Raw genomic sequence first — 13,420 nt, 5'->3', positions numbered from 1 at the left:
ACTACTACTACTACTACTACTATTACTACTACTACTATTACTACTACTGCTACTACTATTACTACTATTACTACTACTACCATATTACTACTACTACTACTACTACTACTACTACTACTGCTACTACTGCTCCCAACTACTACTACTACTGCTCCCAACTACTACTACTACTGCCACTACCACTACTACTACTGCCACTACCACTGCCACTACCATTGCCACTACCATTCCTACTACTGTCACTACCACTACTACTAATGCCACTACCACTACTACTACCACTACTGCTGCTGATGCTACTGCCACTACCACTACTACTATTGCCACTACCACTACTACAACTACTACTATTACTAATACAACTACTACTACTACCACTAGTACTACTACTACTGTTGCTGCTACTGCTACTACTACTGCTACTGCCACTACCACAATTACTACTACTACTACTGCTGATGATACTACTACCACTGCCACTACCACTACTGCCACTACCACTACTACTACTACTACTACCACTAGTACTACTACTATTGCTGCTACTGCTACTACTACTGCTACTGCCACTACCACTACCATAGTAATACTACTACCATACTACTACTACTACTACTGCCACTACCACTACCACTACCACAACTACTACAGCTGCTGCTGCTACTGCCACTACCACTACCACTACTGCCACTACCACTACTACTACTACAACTATTATCACTAGTACTACTACTGTTGCTGCTACTGCCACTACTACTACTGCTACTGCCACTACCACCTACCATAAATTTAATCAACAACATATACAAATACAATTAATTAATTTTAATATAAAAATAAAATAAAACAAAAAAAATAATTTATATAATTCAGAGTATATCGAATTGCACAATAAAACTATTCAGTGTACTACTACTGCCACTAACACTACCACTACTATTGCCACTACCACTACCACTACTAGAGCAACTAAAACTACCACTACTACTACCACTACTACTACTACTACTACTGCCACTACTACTATCACTACTACTGCCACTACTGCTACTACTACTACTATTACTACAACTATAAGTTGCTGCTTTCTATTGGTTTCTACAATGAAACGTCATAAGAGCCATATTCAGATAGTTTCCCTTCTCAATTTCCCAAAACAAAAATGAAATAATTTTTATTAAAATAATAATTTACTTGTAGGCCCACTAATGTTAAAGTTAGAGTGCGCTGTGATTTCCGAAAAAAGTTTACACAGCTACTCAACAACTGTGTGTTTAATATTATATGTATATTTTTAATTTCCTTTTTTGAGAAATGACTCTCATCTCCGTCGCTCTCCGTAGCGGAATGGATATTCTCACAGAATAAGTTATACTGGCCTAAATATTTAACACCTTAACTCACTTATGGAACGATATATTTCCGATACATGTAAATCTTACTTTTAAGAGGAGATGGTTGCATAATTTGAATTTCTTCCCATTAGATAATTATTTTTCATTTATTTGTATATAGAAATATCATTGCTGCAACAGCTTAAATTCGAGATTAGTAAAAAAATTCGGGTGAAAAATGTACCAGCTCCCTGTTTTTAACCACAGTGAATATCTATCAGCCATTTTAAGCTAAATTCAAAACCTCTTCGTTATTTTACACCTAAAAGCACATTTTTTTTTTAAATGGATGTAGCATAATTTTGATATTCGTTTTAAAAATGTTAAAATGAAGAATACATCTTAAGAATCAATTTTCAAGAAACATCAGAGGACATTTTTCATAAAAACTTATTTGCAAAGATGGGTTATCTTAATCTTTATAGAAACCAAGTGAGAAATTATGATTTCTTATATTTTATTACTTGAGACTTTTCGTGCATTTATAAAAATTTCAAGTTAAATAATTAAACAAGAATTCTGTTCAATCATATGACTATCTTTAATGCAAATTATGCAATTATCAATTTACGTTGTATTAATTTATACTTCGAGTTACGTAACACATTTAAGTACATAATCTGTGATTTAATTAATTGATTCGTAATATATAATAACATAATAATTTTTCATCTATATGCAATAGACACATCGTAGTTTAATAAAAAGAGTGAGATATGTTGATTCAATTTTAATTTAATCCTAGCTTATTTTTTTTTTTCTAAAATATGCCTATTTAACAATTTTACATATTCAAATAGTAGTCGACAACCAAATTCTCTCCTGTACGTAATACATTTAAAAACAATTTTTGTATACTTTCCAAACGAGTCTTAATATGTCAATTCAATATTAGTATACGCATTTGATTGAACGTTATCCATGGATATTTGTTTTTACATAGTAGGATATGGTTACTTAATTCAATTTAATGTGTGCATAAATATGCATAGACTATTGGAAATTTGTAATTTTTACATTAATGTGTATGTAATGAATATGTAACGAACCCATAAACTAAAAATGACTTTCAAGAAGCTGAAAAACAAATGAAAAAATTAATACATTAAAGAATGTTACAACAACACAATTTAATCCACACCTAAGCAGACAAATGTATCGCAGCTGTCATAATGGAGAGATGATAATAATAATAATAATAATAATAATAATAATAATAATATATCTGAATGAAATAATAGAATTTATAGAACAGAATAATATTACTGAAATAAAGTCTGATCCTACCGATACACTTCAAAAAGAAATAAAAGAAACATTAAAATCAGTTCAAAACTTGATCTCAAAAAATTCAAGAACCCCAGTATTCCTGAACTAAAAACCCTACCAAAAGCCAACAAAGCAAATTTATCCATGCCACCCGTCGCAAACTGCATGAATGCACCAAGTTATAAGATTAGCAAATTATTATATCATTATCTGAAAACCAACATAAATCTCAAATATAAATATGCAACAGGCAATACGAACCAATTAAGTTGTAATTTACTAAACATTACAGTAAACAGACATCCAAAAATGTTACCACTGGATATAACTAACCTCTATACAAACATTCCCATTCTAGAAACCATTGGTATAATTAAAGGAAATTTAATCTATAACCAAAGATCAAGAGAGGAAAAAGATCAAGTAATAACACTTCTTAACATAGTAAATAACAAAATTACTTTGCATTTAATAACAGATTTTATTAACAAACCAAAGGTGCAGCAACGGGCAACACTCTTTCAGCATTACTGGCCGAGATATCTTTACAGAGTATTGAAGACGAATCAGTCAACCAAGTCATAAATGACTATACTGTAATACTGTAGTCCACACATGTGGAGTAACGGTCAGCGCGTCTGGCCGCGAAATCAGGTGGCCCGGGTTCGAATCCCGGGTGGGGCAAGTTACCTGGTTGAGGTTTTTTCCGGAATTTCCCTCAACCCAATATGAGAAAATGCTGGGTAACTTTCGATGTTGGACCCCGGACTCATTTCACCGACATTATGACCTTCATTTCATTCAGACGCTAAATAACCTAGATGTTAGTACAGCGTCGTAAAATAACCCAATAAAAAAATAATACTGTAGGCCTATAATAATCTGTAATCGGTATGTTAACGATACATTAATCGAATACGACGACAGTATTAAAAACGGTGATATCACTGATTCTTTCAACAAATTGTGTTATAATTTAACGTTTGCCATGAAATAGAAAGAACAAATCAATTAATTTTCTTGACATTAGAATCACAAAACATAATAAGAATAAGTTGGTATATATAGCAAATATATAGTATATATGATATATATATAACATGATATGATATGATACTATATATAAAGTGCTCCGAATAATACATAATTCAGACTGGTACACAGTTAATGTACAAATACACTTTGATTTGGACATGACATTTCTGAACGACATACTACGTCAACAAGTGAACAAGTTTTACAACAGTGCAAATTCTAGTGAAAATCCATTCATCAAGCGTCTTAGCCAATACAATGCAAACTTCTACAACAAGCACAGAACACCAAAATCTTTTTTAAGTGAATAACATGCACTTTTCCACAACCTCCGACTTCCTAACTATAATAATATAATAATAATAATCCGTGGCGCTACAGCCCGTGAAGGGCCTAGACCGACCAGCCAGCTGCTGGCCTCACGCCCACATGCCGAAGCAGAGGTGGACGATCATCCAACCAGAATGGAGGTATCGTGTGGTTAGCACGATGATCCCCCCAGCCGTTATAGCTGGTATTCGCAACCGGATTTCGCTACCTATCGTAGCTCCCCAAATGCATCACGATGCTGGGTGGGCACCGGTCCCATACACTGGCCGAAATTTCATGAGAAAATTTCTTCCCCCATGAGGACTCGAACCAGCGCGCATTCCATAACGCGAGTCCTAGGCGGGATGCCTTAGACCGCGACGCCACGGCGCGGGACTCCTCCGACTTCCTAACATCTACATTAATGTCTCCGTGTGCAATTGTATTCACAGCTGCACTTAAACAATACTTGTGCATTATTATTTGAATTTTACACTAATTATGAAAAGGCAGGAAACAGATTTGTTTCGATAATTTATCAATAAATTGCTGAATGCGAAAAAACAAAATACGAAATTATGCGTGTATGTGTATCTATATATATATATATATATATATATATATATATATACATACATACATACATACATAGATATAGATATATATATATATATATATATATATATATATATATTATACGATCTGATTGAAAGAATGATAAATATTCCGTTAACTAAAAACGAATACATAGAAGAAATTAAGACAATTTTAGAAATTGCAGTAGAAAATGATTATAGTGGAGCAAACATCAAAACATTAATAGGCGATAAAGAAAATAAAGCGAAATTAAAACCCAGAAGTACTTTAATCAGCCAAAAGAATAAGAAAAACGATATTATGTGTACCCAATTGGACAATACTAACAGATTAAACAGTAATTGTATATATGGCTTTAAAAGTATTTCATTTAAATATATGTCAGACTAAAAGAAATTTTAAAATACGACATAGGGAACACACAACTGATTTTAAATGTAACCATAAGAAATCTACTTATTCAAATATCTCATTGAAACAGGACATAATTTAGGAAATATGAATGACATTAGTAACTTTGAAACCTAATTCCATTAATATAGCTGAAGAATTTTATATTAACAGATTTTTACACAATGAAACACACATTCTTAACGAAAATTGAATGCACGTAAATAGTCCTCTATACCACATTCATACCGTCACTTAAAAACAGCCCCCATGCGTATTATTACATTCCTGTAAGGCAAACTACTCCGCATTTCTGTTTAACAGTCGAAGAACTATCATCACCACCATAGACACACAATTACGTAAGTACTTCATCGAAATTTAGCTTTAAATAACAGATATAACTTTTCCAACACATTTTTTATTTACATAAAAATTAATGTTTGGTTCAATAAGATCATCATCATCATCATCATTATTATTATTATTATTATTATTATTATTATTACTATTATTATTATTATTATTATTATTATTATTATTATTATTATTATTATTATTATATATATTAAATCTTACACTCAACATAATATATATAACAAAGCACACTATATAAAAATAACAATTTACAATCATATAGTTTGAGTTACGCAATATATTTGAATACATAATTCATATTCATGTTGCAAATTTTAACATCCATAAGAACTTATCTGTACACACGTGTTTAAATTTCAATTCACGTATGTAATACAGTAACATTAAGGCACATTACCTCTAGTAAGTTCTATAATAGTTGAAGCAAATTTTTCCTAATTATTTATTCATGTATTCACTGGATTTAATTTGAAATCTTGCATTTAGTATATAATAGAGCACACTGCCTACATTAAAAGTAGTAACTCACATCATATCCACCGAGTTACGTAATACATTTAAGTACATAATCTGTGATTTATTGAATTGCTTCGTAATATATAACACAATCAATATACTTGAAAAAATTTTTATCTATATACAGTAGACACATCGTAGTTTATTAATAAAAAGAGTGTGATATGTTGATTCAATTTTAATTTAATCTGAACTTTATTTTCTGTAAAATATGCATATTTAACAATTTTTACATATTCAAATAGTAGTCGACAACCAAATTCTCTCATGTACGCAATTCATTTAAAAACAATTTTTGTATCCTTTCCAAACTAGTCTTAATATGCCAATACAATTAGTATACGCATTTGATTGAACGTTAGCCATGGATATTTGTTTTTACATAGTAGGATATGGTTACTTAATTCAATGTAATATGTACATAAATATGCATATTGGAAATTTGTAATTTGTACATTCATGTGTATGTAATGAATATGTAACCAACCCCAAAACTAAAAATGACTTTCAAGAAGCTGAAAAACAAATGAAAAAATTAATACATTAAAGCATAAGTTACAACAACACAATTTAATCCACACCAAAGCAGAATAAAGAAATGCACCTCTCATAATGGAGAGATAATAGTAATAATAATAATAATTATTATTATTATTATTATTATTATTATTATTATTATTATATATCTGAATGAAACAATAGAATTTATAGAACAAAATAATATTACTGAAATAAAGTCTGATCCTACCGATACACTTCAAAAACAAATAAAAGAAACATTAAAATCAGTTCAAAACTTGATCTCAAAAAATTCAAGAACCCCAGTATTCAAAACTGAAAACACTACCAAAAACCAACAAAGCAAATTTATCCATGCCACCCGTCGCAAACTGCATGAATGCACCAAGTTATAAGTTTAGTAAATTATTTCATCATAATCTGAAAACCAACATAAATCTCAAATATAAATATGCAACAGGCAATACGAACCAATTAAGTTGTAATTTACTAAACATTACAGTAAACAGACATCCGAAAATGTTACCACTGGATATAACTAACCTCTATACAAACATTCCAATACTAGAAACCATTGGTATAATAAAAGTAAATTTAATCTATAACCAAAGAGCAAGAGAATAAATAGATCAAGTAATAACACTTCTTAACATAGTCACTATACAAAATTACTTTTCATTTAATAACAGATTTTATAAACAAACCAAAGGTGTAGCAATAGGCAACCCGCTTTCAGCATTACTGGCTGAGATAACTTTACAGAATATTGAAGATGGATCAGTCAACCAAGTCATAAAAGACAATAATACTGTATAATAATGTATAATCGGTATGTTGGCGATACATTAACCATATACGACGACTGTATTAAAAACAGTGATATCACTGATTCTATCAACAAATTGTGTTATAATTTAACGTTTATCACAGAAATACAAAGAACAACTCAATTAATTTTCTTGACATTAGAATCACAAAACATAATAAGAATAAGTCGGTATATATAGCAAATATATAGTATATATGATATATATATATATATATATATATATATATATATATATATATATATATATGACATGATATATGTTACTGCAAGAATGATGCATGTCACTTTCTTCTCGAAAATGAACCAAAACTGTCAACACATGGCTTAAGACATATAGAATGTACATAAAGAGTTATGTGGCATTAACACTGATAGTCACTGTCCAGTAATAATCGGAAAATCTCAGTTAAGCTTTGAGCCCTAAGCATTTCAAACTTTCAATTGCTTCTCCTGGAAAATGTATTCCAAATGACATCCATCATTCTTGCAGTGGACTCTTCATATATAAAGTATTCCGAATAATACATAATTCAGACTGGTACACAACTAATGTACAAATACACTTTGATTTGGACGTGGCATTTCTGAAGGACATACTACGTCAACAAGTGAACAAGTTTTATAACAGTGCAAATTCTAGTGAAAATCCATTCATCAAGCGTCTTGGCCAATACAATGCAAATTTCTACAACAAGCACAGAACGCCAAAATCATTTTTAAGTGAATAACATGCCCTTTCCAGAACCTCCGACTTGTGCATTATTATTTGAAATTTACATTAATTATGAAAAGGCAGGAAACGGATGTGTTTTCATAACATTTCAATAAATTGCTGAATGTGAAAACACAAAATATAAAATGATATATATGGTATGATATATATAATATGATATATACAATACATTCCACGATCTAATTGACAGAATGATAAAGATTCCGTTAAGTAAAATCAAATACAAAGAAGAAACTAAGAAAATTTTAGAAATTGGAGTAGAAAATGGATATAGTAGCGCATACATAACAACATTAATACGCGATAAAGGAAATAAAGCGAAATTAAAATTCAGAAGTACTTTAATCTGCCAAAAGAATAAGAAAATAAAAGTTAATGGTTCCATCACCTTAAAATTAATATATTTCTAATTAACTGCATTCTTTTTTTCAAAAAAGAAGATATACTGAAAGCACACAAAACTAATAAATTAAACGATATTATAAGTACACAATTGGAAAATACTAACAGATTAAATAGTAATCTTATATATGGCTTTAAATGCATTTCATTTAAGTGTATGTTAGACCAAAAGAAATTTTAAAATACGATATAGGGAACACATAACTGATTTTAAAAGTAACCATAAGAAATCTAGTTATGCAAATATATCATTGAAACAGGACATAATTTAGGAAATATAAATGACACTTGTAATTTTTAAACCCAATTCCATAAATATAGTTAAGAATTTTATATTAACAGATTTTTACGGAATGAAACATACATTCTTAACGAAAACTCAATGCATGTAAATAATTCTCTATACCATATTCATACCGTCACTTAAAAACAGCCCCCGTGCGTATAATAGTTGGTTAATGGCTAAAATGTGCAAAGTTTAATTGTAATGTATATAAAATATAATCTATGTATGTTTTAGAAATAATTACGGCATTAATAGGTTTTTTCAATCATTTGGACTCGACATGCCTATTTTGTGCGATAAACTGTACGTGTTAGGAAGAGAGTGAGACAGAGATACTATACCTCACTCTTTCACATTGCGGCAACAGTGTACTAAGCAATGCCCAAAAGATCGATGCTTTTTTCTTAATGTGAAATCCTCTATACCATGTTCAATATTTACTTGGAGGATTTGCTAAATAACTGTTTTCAGAACATGGGAGGGGTAAAAGTAGGAGGAAGAAGAATAAAGTGCATAAGATTTGTTGATGACTGACGTTCTTAGCAGAAGAGGAGACGATACTAAGGGATATACTACAGGAGCTAAATGACAGCTGTGTGCAGTATGGTATGCAAATACATGCAAACAAGATGAAGACCAAGGTCATAGGAAGAAAAATGAAAAAGATAAACTTGCTAATTCTAAATGAGACAGAAGAGCAAGTGAACAGCTTCAAATACTTGGGGTGTACTATAAGCTATAATAAGAGCTTTGCCACCGGTGTGGCTCAGTCGATTAACGGGCTTGCCTGCCGGTCTGAAGCTGCGCTCGGGAGCGGGTTCGATCCCCGCTTGGGGTGATTACCTGGTTGGGCTTTTTCCGAGGTTTTCCTCAACCGTAAGATCAATGCTAGGTAATCTATGCCGAATCCTCGGCCTCATGCAATAGAGAAAAAGTGAAATTGAGTGCAAGTAGGGAGAATGAACCATAAAAGCCATAACAATAAAAGAGAAAAAGTGAAAAGTGAATTGAAATATGATAGTAAGGAAGTATTACAAACATTCGAATATTGGAACATTGAAAGAACGCAAGAGTAAAATCCTGAGAAAAGGTCAGTGAAAAGAAGGGCAAATACTGTAATATTGTAATGTAGATGAAAAAAGTTTAATATAGATAATTAGTGAATATTAGTCAGAGATAAAAATGCTTGAAGATAAACAGAAAATTAGGGACAATAGTACGAAGCAGAGAGGGATTGGAATGGAGTGGAGTTAACGGAGGGGACACTATGGCCCAGCACTGCGACCTATTGTGATCTATTGCGCTAACCCTCTACTGGCGCATTCCCAAATCCACACGGGCTGACAACACTAAGGTTCTCTGTGTGCCCAGATTTCGAGCAGGCAACCCCTCTCATCCCTAGGCCAGCCCCTCCATGTTTCGCCAGCCGGCGTTCGAGGAATGCTACGGAATGATAACAAAATGGAGAAATGGTGACGGAATGATGTGAATGCCTAATATGGGGAGAAACGGGAGAACCCCGAGTAAATACCCCAACTGTAACCATGTCCGCCACAAGTGTTACTATCGATTTTTCAAATGAAAAATCCCAGACATTAACGGGACTCGAACCCGGGCTGCCTACGTGACACGCTGTAGGACTGACCACTGTAGGTTGTAGAGAAGGATTAGTTAGAGTGTTACTAAATATGAGTAAAGTACTCGTAGATAAATATTGTATTGTTATCAGGAATAGAATAGAGGGAAGAAAAAGGATGAATACCACTGCTACTACTATTACTCCTTCTACTACTACTACTACTACTACTACTTCTACTTCTACTTCTACTACTACTACTACTACCGTGCGTTTAGAGATAAATTGGACGGCGGTCGCCTTGCACTGGGCGAGAGTTGCCGCACCTACTGTCAGATCTACATGTAAACAGCTGGCATGTCCACTCTATCTCTAGACGTGCTGTACTACTTCCACTACTACTGCTATTTCTACTACCACTGCTATTACTACTACCACTGCTACTACTACTACTACCACTGCTACTACTACTACTACCACTGCTACTACTACTACTACTACTACTACTACTACTACAGTGCGTTTAGAGATGAAGTGGACGGCGGTGGCCTTGCACTGGGCGAGAGTTGCCGCACCTACTGTCAGATCTACATGTAAGCAGCTGGCATGTCCACTCTATCTCTAGACGCGCTGTACTACTACTACTACTACTACTACTACTACTACTACTACTACTACTACTACTACTACTACTACTACTACTACTACAGTGCATTTAGAGATGAAGTGGACGGCGGTGGCTTTGCACTGGGCGAGAGTTGCCGCACCTGCTGTCAGATCTACATGTAAACAGCTGGCATGTCCAATCTATCTCTAGACGCGCTGTACTACTACCACTATAAATTGCTTTTTTCTTTTGGCTTTTACAATGAAACGTCTTAGGGGCTATATTCAGATAGTTCACCCTTCTCAATTTCCCAAAATAAAAATAAAATAATTTTTAATAAATCAATAATTCACCTATACCCATCTTAAAGTTTAAGTGCGATTTGATTTCCGAAAAAATTTTAAACAGCTACTCACTAACTGTGCGTTTCATTATATATATTTCTTTAATTTCCAGTTTGGAGTAGTGTCTCTCATCTCCGTCCCCCACCATAACGGAATTGATGCACAAAATCAGTTATAGTGGCCTAAATATTTAATACTTTAACTGGTTTATGGAACGAGAATTCTTTATAATCTCCACATAAACTGATACATAGGGTCCCCCACCCAAACACAAGGCTGCTTCCGGTGTATGTAAATCTTACTTTTAAGGGGACATGGTTGTATAATTTGAATTTCTTCCTATTAGATGGTCATTTTTCATTTTTTTGTATGTAGAAATATCATTGCCGCAACACCTTAAATTCGAGATTATTAAAAAGAAAATTGGGGAGGGGGCGAGTGAAGTACCACAGTCAATATCTATCGGCAATTTTTAAGCTAAATTCAAAACCTCTTTCTCGTTTTATTCCTAAAAACACATTCTTTAAAACGGCTGTAGCAAAATTCTGATATTCGTTTTCAAAATGTTAAAAACAATACATCTAAAGAATCAATTTTAGAGATACTTTTAGAGAAACATGAGAGAATATTTTTCATAAAAACTTCCCTTGCCATTGCTATCCCCTTTTTGGCTTCCTGGCAGCTAGCTTCGTAAATGAGTTGTTTATAATGAACGTAGGCTAAAAAATCCCCTGAAAGAAGTCAATCCCTTGAAAATGATATTTAGAAATGAGCATGTTAATCCCAATTCTGTATATTTTTCTTAAAAATACTGGATATTTACAAGTAATATCTTAATTAGACCAACAAAATTATTTGCAAGGATGAGTTTTGTTAATCTTTATAGAAACCAAGTGAGAAATTATGATTTCTTATATTGTATTACTTCAGCCCTTTCGTGCATTTATAAAAATTTTAAGTTCAAAAGTTCAAAGCGAAAGCTGTTCAATCATATGCCTTATCTCTAATGCAAATTATGCAATTATAAATTTACACTATTTTTATACTCCGAGTTACGTAACACATTTAAACACATAATCTGTGATTTATTGAATTGATTCGTAATATATAATAACGCGATAGTTTTTCATCTATATGCAGTAGACACATCGTAGTTTAATAAAGAGAGTGTGATATGTCGATTCAATTTTAATTTAATCGTAAGTTATTTTGCGTAAAATATGCTTGTTTAACAATTTTACATATTCAAATAGTAGTCAACAACCGTTTTCTCTCTGTACGTAATACATTTAAACACAATTGTCGTATTTTTTCCAAACGAGTCTTAATATGCGAATACAGTTAGTATATGCATTTGATTTAAAGTTATCCATGCACATTTGTTTTTTGCATAGTAGGATATGGTTACTTAATTCAATTTAATTTGTACATTAATATGCATATTGGAAATTGTAATTTGTACATTCATGTGTTTCCACTGAATATGTAACCAACCCCAAAACTGAAAATGACTTTCAAGAAGATGAAAAACATATTAAAGAAATGAATACATTAAAGAACATTACACGATTTAATCAACATCAAAGCAGACAAAAGACGCAGTTGTCATAATGGAGAGAGAATAATATATTAATATAACAATTGAATTTATAGAACAGAATAATATTACTGAAATAAGGTGTGACTCTACCGATACATTTCAGAATGAAATAAAAGAAACATTAAAATCAATTCAGAACGTGATCCCCAAAAATTCAAGAACTCCAGTATTTCAAAACTAAAAACAATACCAAAAACCCACAAAGAAAATTTATCCATGCCACTCATCACAAACTGCATGAATGCACCAAGTTATAAGATTAGTAAATTTTTACATCAGTATCTAAAAAGCAACTAAAATCTCAAATATAAATATGCAACAGGCAATGCGAACCCATTAAGTTGTAACTTACAAAACATTACAGTCAATAAACATACAAAAATGTTGCCACTCGATGCAACTAACCCCTATACAAACATTCCCATACTATATACCATTGATATAATAAAAGAAAATTTAATCTATAACCAAAGACCAAAAACAGAAATAGAACAAGTAATGACACTTCTTAACATAGTAACTAAACAAAATTACTTTGCATTTAATTACAGATTTTATAAACAAACCAAAGATGTAGCAATGGGCAACCCGCTTTCAGCTTTACTGGCTGAGATAACTTTACAGATTATTGAAGAT

This window comes from Periplaneta americana, chromosome 14 (assembly GCF_040183065.1).
Source record: "Periplaneta americana isolate PAMFEO1 chromosome 14, P.americana_PAMFEO1_priV1, whole genome shotgun sequence".
In the NCBI taxonomy this organism is placed as follows: Eukaryota; Metazoa; Arthropoda; class Insecta; order Blattodea; family Blattidae; genus Periplaneta; species Periplaneta americana.
This window is presented reverse-complemented; position numbering follows the sequence as displayed.